The following is an 11,579-nucleotide window of genomic DNA, read 5'->3' as shown; positions in this document are numbered from 1 at the left end:
CAGAGAATGTTTTAATGATGTTGCTTGAGGGATAAATATTAGCCAGGACACTGGGGTAACTCCCCTGCTCTTCTTTGAAATAGTGACATGGGATTGTTTATGTCCACCTGAGAATGCAGATGGGGCCTTGATTTAATGTCCATCTGAATGATGGTATCACCAACATCACAGCTTTCCCTCAGCACTGCACTGGAATGGCAGCATAGATTTCCCTACTCAAGTCTCGAGTAGGATTTTTTAGGAGTCAAGCAGGCGGCACTTTAGAAAGCAGTGGAGTCCAAATATGTTATCAATGTCCGACTGCAATCTTATCCCCATGCCTTTATGAAGAAACTAGGTCAAATGTGTTGAGGACAGGAGCTGGGATCAGAAGAGGCCAAGAAAGGTAAGTTTGTTTTGTTTCCTTGTGGACCCAGAGGAGTAGAGCTATCCTTCCAAGGAAATATCAGGCTTCTCCTTCCCTAAGCACCCCTTCTTCCCCCTTGACTTTCTTTGGGGCTTTGGATCATATGATCAAGTGTCATGTCATCCAAAACTTTGTTTCCAGCTACTGGATTCAGGCAGGAAACCGACTGATCATAAAAATGAGTTCAAAACCTTCCTGGTTTCATGCAGCATTGTCCTGAGTGGCTTCCCATTCATTCCCCTCAGCTACACTAATCCTGTTCCTCCTTTAAATCAAACCCCCCACCCCACTGCACCCTCAGCCTCATATCATGAATATCTCTGCTATTCACTGTTGCATTAATCTTCGAACGCCTCTGAAATATAAACACCTAAGAATATACGCCTATGTCAGTTACTATTGCAAAGGTAGAGCTAGTGAATGGGGAATACGGGGAACTGGAGAACAACAGGAAATGGGTGGAGCAGCCGACATCTGATAGTCAGAATTTAGAGAGCTGTAACTGCAGACTGAATATTTTCATGGATTTTGCACAGAGCTAGTTTACAGCAGCATCAGAAAAGTTGGATTGAGACTTTTATATCTGAATGTAATTATTGGGGGAGCTGTTCACAGATGATAGAAAGATTTGTGTGGGCATTGGAACTGTAGATGAGAGTATTATATTACAGGAAGATCTTCCAGTAATGGGGGAATGAACCTACACCTGACAGCATTGGTTTAATGTAGACAAATGTGGTATAATACACATGGGTATGGCCAAGGGCAAGAATCTGCAACTTTGTAAGTTTAAGGCTGTTGAGCAAGAGCAAGACCCTGGTGTTATAGCATATGGATCTCTGAAGGTCACTGTCGAGACGCTACTGCAAAAGCAATAGAATACCATCATGTATTCCCTCGATAGTTAAATACAAAAGAAAACTACTGTTCTTTGCCTATAGAAAACCTAGGTCTCAGGTGAGGAAGTGGCAGGTAGCCATTGGGGGGAGGGGGATTGGGGGATGGAGGTTGTTACAGTGTCCTAGTAAAAGTTCAGAGGAGGACACCAGATTGATACATAGTTTAAAGGCCCTTGGTTATTAAAATTAACTTAGACAGGTGGGGATATTTACTCCAAGAAAATATAAACCAACAATGATTGAGATTTTAAAATAGTGAAAGGGCTAGATTTGGTCCACTTGGATGGGTTAGATAGCTAGGTTAAGGAGAATCATGAGTAAAAGTTATACAACTAGTTTAGGCAGTAGAAGATACTCCTTTCACAGAGTTATTAACACATGGAACAGGATTCCTGTTCCTTCAATAAGTATGGAGATGTACAAGTAAAGTGGAGTATAAAGGGGTGATTCTCCCAGTCACCATGATCTCCTGGTATTTTCTTACTAATTTTCAAACGTTGGAGATGAATTTCCAAAGGTATTTGTTTCCTCAAATGCTTGAGAGTTTTCCTTTTTTTTCACTTCCCCCAGCATGCCTGGCTGATATTGGGGGTAAGGTGACATAGCAGATGGAGGTCATGTTACATAGAAACATAGAAAATAGGAGCAGGAGTAGGCCATTCAGCCCTTCGAGCCTGCTCCGTCATTCATTATGATCATGGCTGATCATCCAACTCAATAGCCTGCTCCCGCTTTCTCCCCATACCCTTTGATCCCTTTCGCCCCAAGAGCTATATCTAACTCCTTCATGAAAACCTACAGGCCAGGTTTTCCTGGTTGGCGAGCAGGGGGCGGGGCCCGCTCGCCGATGCATAAAATGACGCAGGATGACGTCGGGCAGAACTCCTGATGCCACCCTGCCTCGTTTCAATTTTCAGGTTGGCGGGGGTCAGCCGAATCAGCTGTGTGCCCGCCGACCTGTCAACGGCCTATTGAGGCCATTGACACATAATTAACGTAATTAGTGGATCTGCCCGTCCAACCTTAAGGTTGGTGGGCAGGCCGGGAGCCCTGGCGGGCTTCAGAAAAAGCATGAAACCCCATCCACGGGTAGGATGAGGTTTCATGTAGGTTTTTAAAATTTTAATAAAAGCGTAACTAAAAGTGATGGACATGTCCCAACTCATGTGACAGTGTCACATGAGGGGACATGTCAGGGAAATTTTTTTTCTCTACATTTAACATTTTTCAATGTGGAGCCGATCTCCCTGAGGCTGCACTTAGCCTCAGGGAGATGAGTGCCCTCTTTTGTGCGCGTATGTGAAAGAGTACACTCTCAGCTCAGGGAATCCCTCCACCCGCCCACACAGGGAGTGCACAGCGCTTCATTGCAGACGTCACGCCGGGCGGGCCTTAATTGGCCCGCCCACGTAAAATGGCGGCACGTCCCGATTGGGAGCGCTGATCGGAGGCACGCCTCCACGCGCCCGCTCCTGAACTTCCCCCCCAACGGGGGGAAAATTCTGCCCACAATGTTTTGTCCTCAACTACTTTCTGTGGGGGTGAATTCCATAGGCTCACCACTCTCTGGGTGAAAAAAATTTCTCCTCATCTTAGTTCTAAATTGCCTACCCCACATCCTCCGACTGAGACCCCTGGTTCTGGACTCCCCCACCATCAGGAACATCCTTCCTGCATCTATCCTGTCTAGTCCTGTTAGAATTTTATAGGTTTCTATGAGATCCCCCCTCATTCTTCTGAACTCCAGCGAATATAATCCTAACCGACTCAATCTCTCCTCATATGTCAGTCCCGCCATCCCAGGAATCAGCCTGGTAAACCTTCGCTGCACTCCCTCTATAGCAAGAACATCCTCCCTCAGATAAGGAGATCAAAACTGCACACAATATTCCAGGTGTGGTCTCACCAAGGCCCTGTATAATTGCAGCAATACATCCCTGTTCCTGTACTCGAATCCTCTGGCTATGAAGGCCAACATACCATTTGCCTTCTTTACCGCCTGCTGCACCTGCATGCTTACCTTCAGCGATTGGTGTACGAGGACACCCAGGTCTTGTTATACATTCCCCTCTCTCAATTTAATAATAATCTGCCTTCCTGTTTTTGCTACCAAAGTGGATAACCTCACATTTATCCACATTGCATCTGTCATGCATTTGCCCACTTACTCAGCTTGTCCAAACCACACTGAAGCATCTCTGCATCCTCTGCACAGCTCACCCTTCCACCCAGCTTTGTGTCATCTGCAAATTTGGAGATATTACATTTAGTTACCTTATCTAAATCATTAATATATATTGTGAATAGCTGGGGTCCCTGCACCGATTCCTGCAGTACCCCACTAGTCACTGCCTGCCATTCGGAAAAAGACTCGTTTATTCCCACTCTTTGTTTCCTGTCTGCCAACCAGTTTTCTATCCATCTCAATACGCTACCCCCAATCCCATGCGCTTTAATCTTACATACTAATCTCTTATGTAGGACTTTGTCGAAAGCCTTCTGAAAGTCCAAATAAACCACATTCACTCGCTCCCCCTCATCAACTCTATTAATTACATCCTCAAAAAATTCCAGTAGATTTGTCAAGCATGATTTCCCATTCGTAAATCTGTGCTGACTCTGTTTGATTCTGCCACTGTTTTCCAAGTGCTCAGCTATTAAATCTTTTATAATGGACTCTAGAATTTTCCCCACTACCGATGTTAGGCTGACTGATCTACAATTCCCTGTTTTCTCTCTACCTCCCTTTTTAAGTAGTGGGATTACATTAGCTATCCTCCAATCTGTAGGAACTGTTCCGGAGTCTATAGAATCTCAGAAGATGACCACAAATGCATCCACTATTTCTAGGGCCACTTCCTTAAATACTCTGGATTATCAGGCCCTGGGGATTTATCAGCTTTCAATCCCATCAATTTCTCCAACACCATTTTCCTACTAATACTGATTTTTTTCAATTCCTCCCTCTCACTAAACCCTGTGTTCCCCAACATTTCTGGTATGTTTTTTGTGTCCTCTTTTGTGAAGACAGACCCAAAGTATGTATTTAGTTGGTCAGCAATTTCTTTGTTCTCCATTATAAATTCCCCTGTTTCTGACTGTAAGGGATCTACATTTGTCTTCACCAATCTTTTTCTCTTCACGTACCTATAGAAACTTATACAATCAGTTTTTATGTTCCCCGCAAGCTTACTCTCATACTCTATTTTCCCCTTCTTAATCAATCCCTTGGTCCTCCTTTGCTGAATTCTAAAGTGCTCCCAATCCTCAGGTCTTGTTTTTTTCTGGCCAATTTGTATGCCTTTTGGTTAAGTTGCAAGAGACTGACCAGATGAGCCAGATGTCTTTTCCTGCCCTTTATTTTCATGTGGACCTATAACATTTGGTGTAAAGATTTTTCTCTGATCCTCTCTGCTTACAGTTTTAGTGATAATTTTAATTTAATACCCTCCTGTATCTGCCTCCCCAACCTGAGGAAATAGTGTTTCTTGATTAACAATCTCAAAATTCTTTGTAATGTTAAAAAAATCCATTCAATCTCCCCAACTTACTCAGCACCAGTGGAAATAGTCCTAGTATCTAAGTTCTCTCCTCATAGCTGTTGTTTCCCATCACAGAAATTATCCCGGTGAATCAATGCAGACTTTAATGATCTTCTATAGTGAAGCACCCAAAACTGTCCACATTACTCCTAACTGCAGCCTTACGTATGTTATACGCAAATTCATCATGATTTTTGACTATTTTTAGCCGACTTTATTTGTTAAGTGTCAGCTTGGAATCAGGCAGTTTAAGCTCTGCTCCAAAGCATTAGCATGCATTCTGGACCAATGCTTAGCATGACACTGAAAGAGTAATACATTGACAGCGATACTGTCCTTTGGATGTGAAGTAAGTCTCTGTTTGCCTCTTCCAGTGGTTTAGGGACACATTAAATAATCACATGGAGATCTCTTGGCTTTGCCGTGAGCCAACAAAGCCAAAATAATAAATTAACTGGTCAATTCCTTCATTTCTTGTAATTGGGTAAGTGGCAGTTATAATAATAGTGACCACACTTTAGAAGTAATTCGTTGTATGCTTCAAGAATTAAGGGAAATATTGAAGCCATGGAGAAGATGCAGAAAAAAGCAGTTTGGCAGCTCCTTAGTGTCAAATGATTGTGTGATAAGGGAAGAACTGGAGCTCTTTATGCTTAACGGAAGTATTTTTCACTTTGTTAGTGGATAAGAAACTTGAGCGGGGTATATTCTGGGAAGTCAGTCTGCAATTGACCATATTCTGCAAGCACCCAGAGTGAAAATAATCTTTGGTAAGTGCATTGTTACAGAAGAACTACTGAATATGTTAGAAGTAAACTGGAGAATATGGGAAATCTTGCATACACATGCATAATATCAAATGGTTACAGCACAGGAGAAGGCCATTTGGTCCATCAAGTCTATGCTGACTCTCTGCAAGAGCAATTCAGGTAGTCCCACTCCTCTGCTTTCTCCCTGTGCTCTGCGATTTTTTTTCCCTTCAAGTACTTTGCTAATTCCCTATAGAAAGCCATGATTGAATCTGCCTCTGCCACCCGTGAAGACAGTGCATCATAGATCATAACCACTTGCTGCATAAACTAACACTAGAGAATTAAGACTTAGGAGATGTCAAGAGGAACTTCTTCATGCAAGAAGTGATTTAACTCATAAATATCCTGCCTGGAAGAGGAGCCATGGGGAAAATCATACACCGATTAAAAAGTCATCTTAAATGATGGGTTAGGAGAAAACTAGTTTTTTTTCCAATTCAAGAGTTTAAGACGGGCCAAACAAATCTCATGGTGGGATTTGAATTCATAATCCAGGCTTTTGAATTCATGGTGCCATGACAATACACAAGTGTGCCAAGGCGTTCTTGTGAAAGACATTATAAGGCACTATATAAAAGGGAGTTTTTTTTGTACATTCATGGGATGTGGGCAATGCTGGGAAGATCAAAATTTATTGTCCATCCCTAATTGGCCTTCAGAAGGTGATGGTGAGCTGCCTTCCTGAATTGCTACAATCCATGTAGTGTAGGTACACCCTCAGTGCTGTTAAGTAGGGAGATCCAGGAATTTGTTCCAGCGGCAATGAAGGAACAATGTTGTACTTCCTAGTCAAGATGGTGCGTGACTTAGAAGGGAACTTAGAGGCGGTGGTCTTTCCATGCCCTTGCCCTTCTAGATGGTAGCGGTCATGGATTTGGGAGGTGCTGTCTAAGAAGCCTTGGCGAGTTGCTGCAGTGCACCTTGTAGACGGTACACACTGCTGCCACTGTGCACTGGTGGTGGAGGGAGTGAATGTTTAAGATGGTGGATGGGGTGCCAATAAATGAGGCTGCTTTATGCTGGGTGGTCAAGGTTCTTGAATGTTGTTGGAGCCATACTCAACCAGGCGAGTGCAGATTATTCCATCACACTCTTGACTTGTGTCTTATGGATGGTGGAAAGGCTTCAGGGAGTCAATGGGTGAGTCAATTGCTGCAGAATATCTAACCTTTGATCTGCTTTGGTAAGCATTTGCCTGACCCAGTCAATGGCGACCGTGAATATGTTGAGGGTGGTGGATTCCACAATGAAAAATGACATTGAATGTCAAGGGGATGTGGTTGGATAACTTTCTTTTATTGGAGATGGCCATTTCCTGGCACCTGTGTGGCATGAATGTTACTTGCCACTTATCAGCCCAAACCTGGATATTGTCCAGTCTTGTTACAGGCATAAATGGATTCATTATCTGCAGAGTTGCAAATGGAATTTAACACACTGACAATGTCAGTGAACATCCCACTTTTGACTTTATAATGAAAGGAAGATCATTGACGAAGCAGCTGAAGATGATTGAGGGTAGGACACTACCCTAAGGAACTTCTGCAGTGATATACTGAGGCTGAGACAATTGGTCTCTAACAACCACAACCATCTTCCTTTGTGCTAGGTATGACTGCAGTCAGTTCAGGGTTTTCCCTCAATTCTCATTGACATCAATTTTACTAGGGGTCATTGATGCCACACTCAGTCTAATGTTCCCTTGATGTTAAAGGAAGTCACTCTTGCCTCATCTCTGGGCTTGAGCTCCATTGTCCATGTTTGAACCAAGGTTGTATTGAGGTTTGGAGCCAAGTGGTCCTGGCAGAATTCGATTTGAGTAGATTAATGGTGAGTAAATTCCACTTAATAGCGTTGCTGGCAACATCTTCCATCATTTTGCTGATGATTGAGAGTAGAGTGATGGGCCAGTAATTGGCAGGATTGGATTTATCCTGCTTTTGTGGACATACCTGGGAAATTTTACACTTTATCAGGTGGTGTTGCGACTGCAGTGGACAGTGTAGCTGGAGGCTAGAACTTTTGCCTTTTGACAATGAATGGCTGTAAATTTAGCCCTCTTTCTTATACGGTATTGTACCTTGGACTGACTAGGCAAGATTTAGCATTAGAAAAAAACTACACGCAAGTTTTGATTTCATTCTCATTCTGCCTTGCTTTTTTTAAGTAGATAATGATCTCACCTTCTGTTTAAAGAACAAAAATAAATTGTTCCAAAAATAATACAAGAATTAATGATTACGCTGTTAAGACCTAATAATTATTAAGAAGCTTTCAGAAACACAAGACATCATCAAAATATAGGCCTGAATCTTGCATTCCGAGGTCAGGCACGTCCGACCTGTTCACATGTAAAATTGCACATGCTTGCAGTATTGAAGTCGGTGGGCGCGCATGGGAGTTGGAGCAGTACCTGCTGACAATTAAGGGGCCAATTAAGGTCATTAATAACTATTGACTGCAATCTTGCATTGCCTATGTGATTTCGTGCTCATTGCATGGGCAAAACGTGCAGGCGGGCAGCCCATTTTTAACAAATTGTTATTCGATGGTGGGATGAAAAGTGTCCAGAGCATTGCCATTGTGAGTAGTGAGGGGTTTAGGAGATAGTTTGCTGCTGGTTCACTAAGCTGCTGCTTAGTGAAGCTTGACAATGTTATCTCTGTTTTTAACTTCAGTCTTTGCATTGCTAACTTTCATTTCAGGGCTCATTGGTGTCTCCAAGGCCCCTGGGGGATTTATACAGTGTGAACCCTTCCAGTTACCAAACAGCCTTCTGTTTCCCTGGTAACGGGGATTGTCTACTCCACTGGTCTACTTCCTCTGAGGAGGAAGAGAGGGGCAGAAGGGAGAGGAGGCCAGGTGTCCATTGGCAGCATCCAAGGGAGGAGAGGCGCAGACACAGGGGGCACAGGGCCAGCAGGGAATCCATTGCAGAAGGGGCTGCACAGGATGCCACTATCTTGCTGCCAGAGTGTACAGGCAGTGATGCAGCTACCTCAACATATCAGAAGTGCAGTGCCGAAGGAGGCTCCGCCTCTCCAGGGAGACTGTGACCTCCATATGTCAGATGATTGGGTTTGAGATCACCTCCAACTATGTGGGTGGCTACCCCATGCCAGTGGCTCTGAAGGTCACAGTGGTCTCAACTTCTATGCCTCCGGCCCTTTCCAGGGGTCAGTGGGGGACCAGCTGTCCACAGCTGCGTCAAACTGGTCACTGATGCTCTGTTCAGACGGCCATGACATTTATTCATTTCCAGATGGAAGAGGCCGGCCAGGCTGAGCGAGCTAGTGGCTTCGCTGCAATTGCTGGGTTCCCCTGTGTCCAGGGTGCCTTCAACTGCACACATGTGGCCTTCAAGGCGTCAGCGGGTGAGTCGGGTGCCTTCGTCAACAGGAAGGGCTTCCACTCCATGAACATCTAGAAAGTTTGTGACCACAAGGGGCAGATTCTGCAAGTCTGTGCAAGGTTCCCTGGCAGCTCCCAAGACGCATACATCCTCCGACACTCCCAGGTGCCAAGGATGTTCATGGCTCCAGCCCGACTGGATGGATGGCTGCTGGGTGACAAGGGCTATCTGCTAAAAGGTGGCTTATGGCTCCTCTCCGGCACCCAAGGACAGAAGCAGAGGCATAATAGGAGTCATGCCTCCACAAGGGCAGTGATAGAGAAGACCATTGGACTGCTGAAGATGAGGTTCAGATGCCTGGACTGTTCAGGGGGAGCTCTGCAATACCCTCCAGAGCGTGTATCTCTGATGGTGGTTGCATGCTGCACTCTCCACAATCTGGCTTTGGCAAGGGGGGGACCCACTGGAGGAAAAGGATCTTGAGGCAGCTCCACAGGCCACAGAGGATGAATCCAGTGGTGGATCAGAAGAGGAGCCTGGGGAAGAACAAACTCCTTCAGCTGGGCTGCCAAGGCACTGCTTACACCTCAAGCCAGGGGTGCCGCCTCCTTATGAAATGTTTGAAATGATCCGTTCCATTGAAACCAAAGCCCACTCAGTACCTGTGCAATAAAGTTTAGGGCCACTCACATCCAGCATGGCACACTGGTGTACCCTGCACCTACAAAACAACTGAAGCATACTCAGGCCATTAACACAAAAGCAAAATTTATGTAATGTCTGCACTCACAGAAAATGAACATAACAATATAAGGTGTTAATGGTCACAGCAGTAAACAATTTAACAAAACATGGCAGAACAGAATATCACCCGTGAACAAGCTCTCTTGTGCTCATGGTGCCTTAAACTTACGTTTGCAAGTGCTGCATCTTGGTGGCCATCCCCCCCACCCACCCCCCCACCCCCCACCCACCCCCGCACCCCCCACCCTTTGCTGGCAGTGGTATTGGAGGCAGCCTCCTGACTGTGCTGTGCTGTTAGCCTTGATGACCTTGGTGGTTGTCCTCTGGCCAATGGAGCCTGTGCAGGCCTCACCTGGGAGGGAGCGTCTAGCATCTCAGCTGGATACTCCCCAGTCATTGCTGCCTCATCAGATACCACGGTCACTGGCAGAGGGGCGGAGTAGCTGCTGCCGTCATCCAGAGTGCCCCGAGAGGAGCCCTCAGAGATGACAAGCAGCTCGTCCGCCAACATGAGGTCACTCTGGACCTCCCTGCTCACCATTGATGGACAGGCACTTAGCAAAGATACCAGGTCCCTCATCCATCTCTCACACTGGCAGTGACCTCCTTAGATCATTGCCTGTGTGAGGGCTTGCAGGTCCAAGTGCAACCCCAGAGACCCCTGACTTTATTCCTGGAGCTGCCTCTCCATGAGAGTCGCCACTCTCTCAGTGGAGGAGGAAGTGCGCTCGGCCATGTGGGTCAATACAGTGCTCATGCTCCACATGGACTCCTCCATGACAGAGACTATGGCACGCAAACCCTCAAGAATCTCTACCAGATCCTCCCGTCCATCCACCTGGACATCAGCATCTGCCGCCTAATGGGTGACTCCAGAGGCTTGTTGTTTGCCTCAGACTCAGCATGGTCCTGGTCTCCAGCTGTGCTCCCACTGTTGATTCCCTGGACACTCTCTGCCTCCTCCTGCTCCTCACGCGAGTGTGCCGTGCCCTCACCGCTGTGCACCAACATTCTAGCCAACGATCTAATGCCCACCGAGGTGCTGGTATCTGTGCTGGTGTCTGGTGCAGAGAGGGGGTGTGACACAGGCGCATCGACAGGCACTGGTCCTCTGGTGTCACCGGTGGCTCATCAGGGTCCTGCCCTCATTGGCTGGATGGTGATTCAAGGGGAGAAAAACGACATGTCATTAGTATTAGTCACCATCACACTGCCACTGTGCATGCTAGACGGGCTGTGAGACAATGGAGATCTGCATCATGTTCCATTATCTTTCAATGAACAATGCGGACTCCGGGTTTGAGGTTTCCATTACAGATGAGGCAACACAACAATGTTTACAAACTCCGACAATCTCACATCTGTGCAATGCATTCTTTGACAGAGACCCCTGCATCTCCACGACTGGTGGACTGAACTGGGCGCCGGCACTCCATCTCTAAGGCATCCACCTTGTACCTCGTCAATACGAGTAGGTTTGGGGTGGGGGGTGCCTCCTCCCATCCTGGACCTCTCGATGTTGTTATGCCTCATCTTCTCCTGAAAGGACAGAGGAGCATTGATTAGTCCACCCTCTACCTGCAGCGCCACTGCAGCCTGGCCAACCTCAGCTGAGGAACACCTTGCAGGGCACATCCGAGTCGTGGTCCTCAATCTGCACAGCAATCAGACCAAGAAGCCAAAGCTCAGCGCCGATGTCATTGACAGTTGGCACTCAGACTCTTACACCCCTGAGCACCACGCGGGAATGGCCAGCCATTAACATTTCTCCACACAGATCCATGCCAATTCAGTACTCACCATTGCCAAGCGCGGCAGATCGTT

The sequence above is a fragment of the Cetorhinus maximus genome, chromosome 11 (genome assembly GCF_964194155.1).
Source record: "Cetorhinus maximus chromosome 11, sCetMax3.hap1.1, whole genome shotgun sequence".
NCBI lineage: Eukaryota > Metazoa > Chordata > Chondrichthyes > Lamniformes > Cetorhinidae > Cetorhinus > Cetorhinus maximus.
This window is presented reverse-complemented; position numbering follows the sequence as displayed.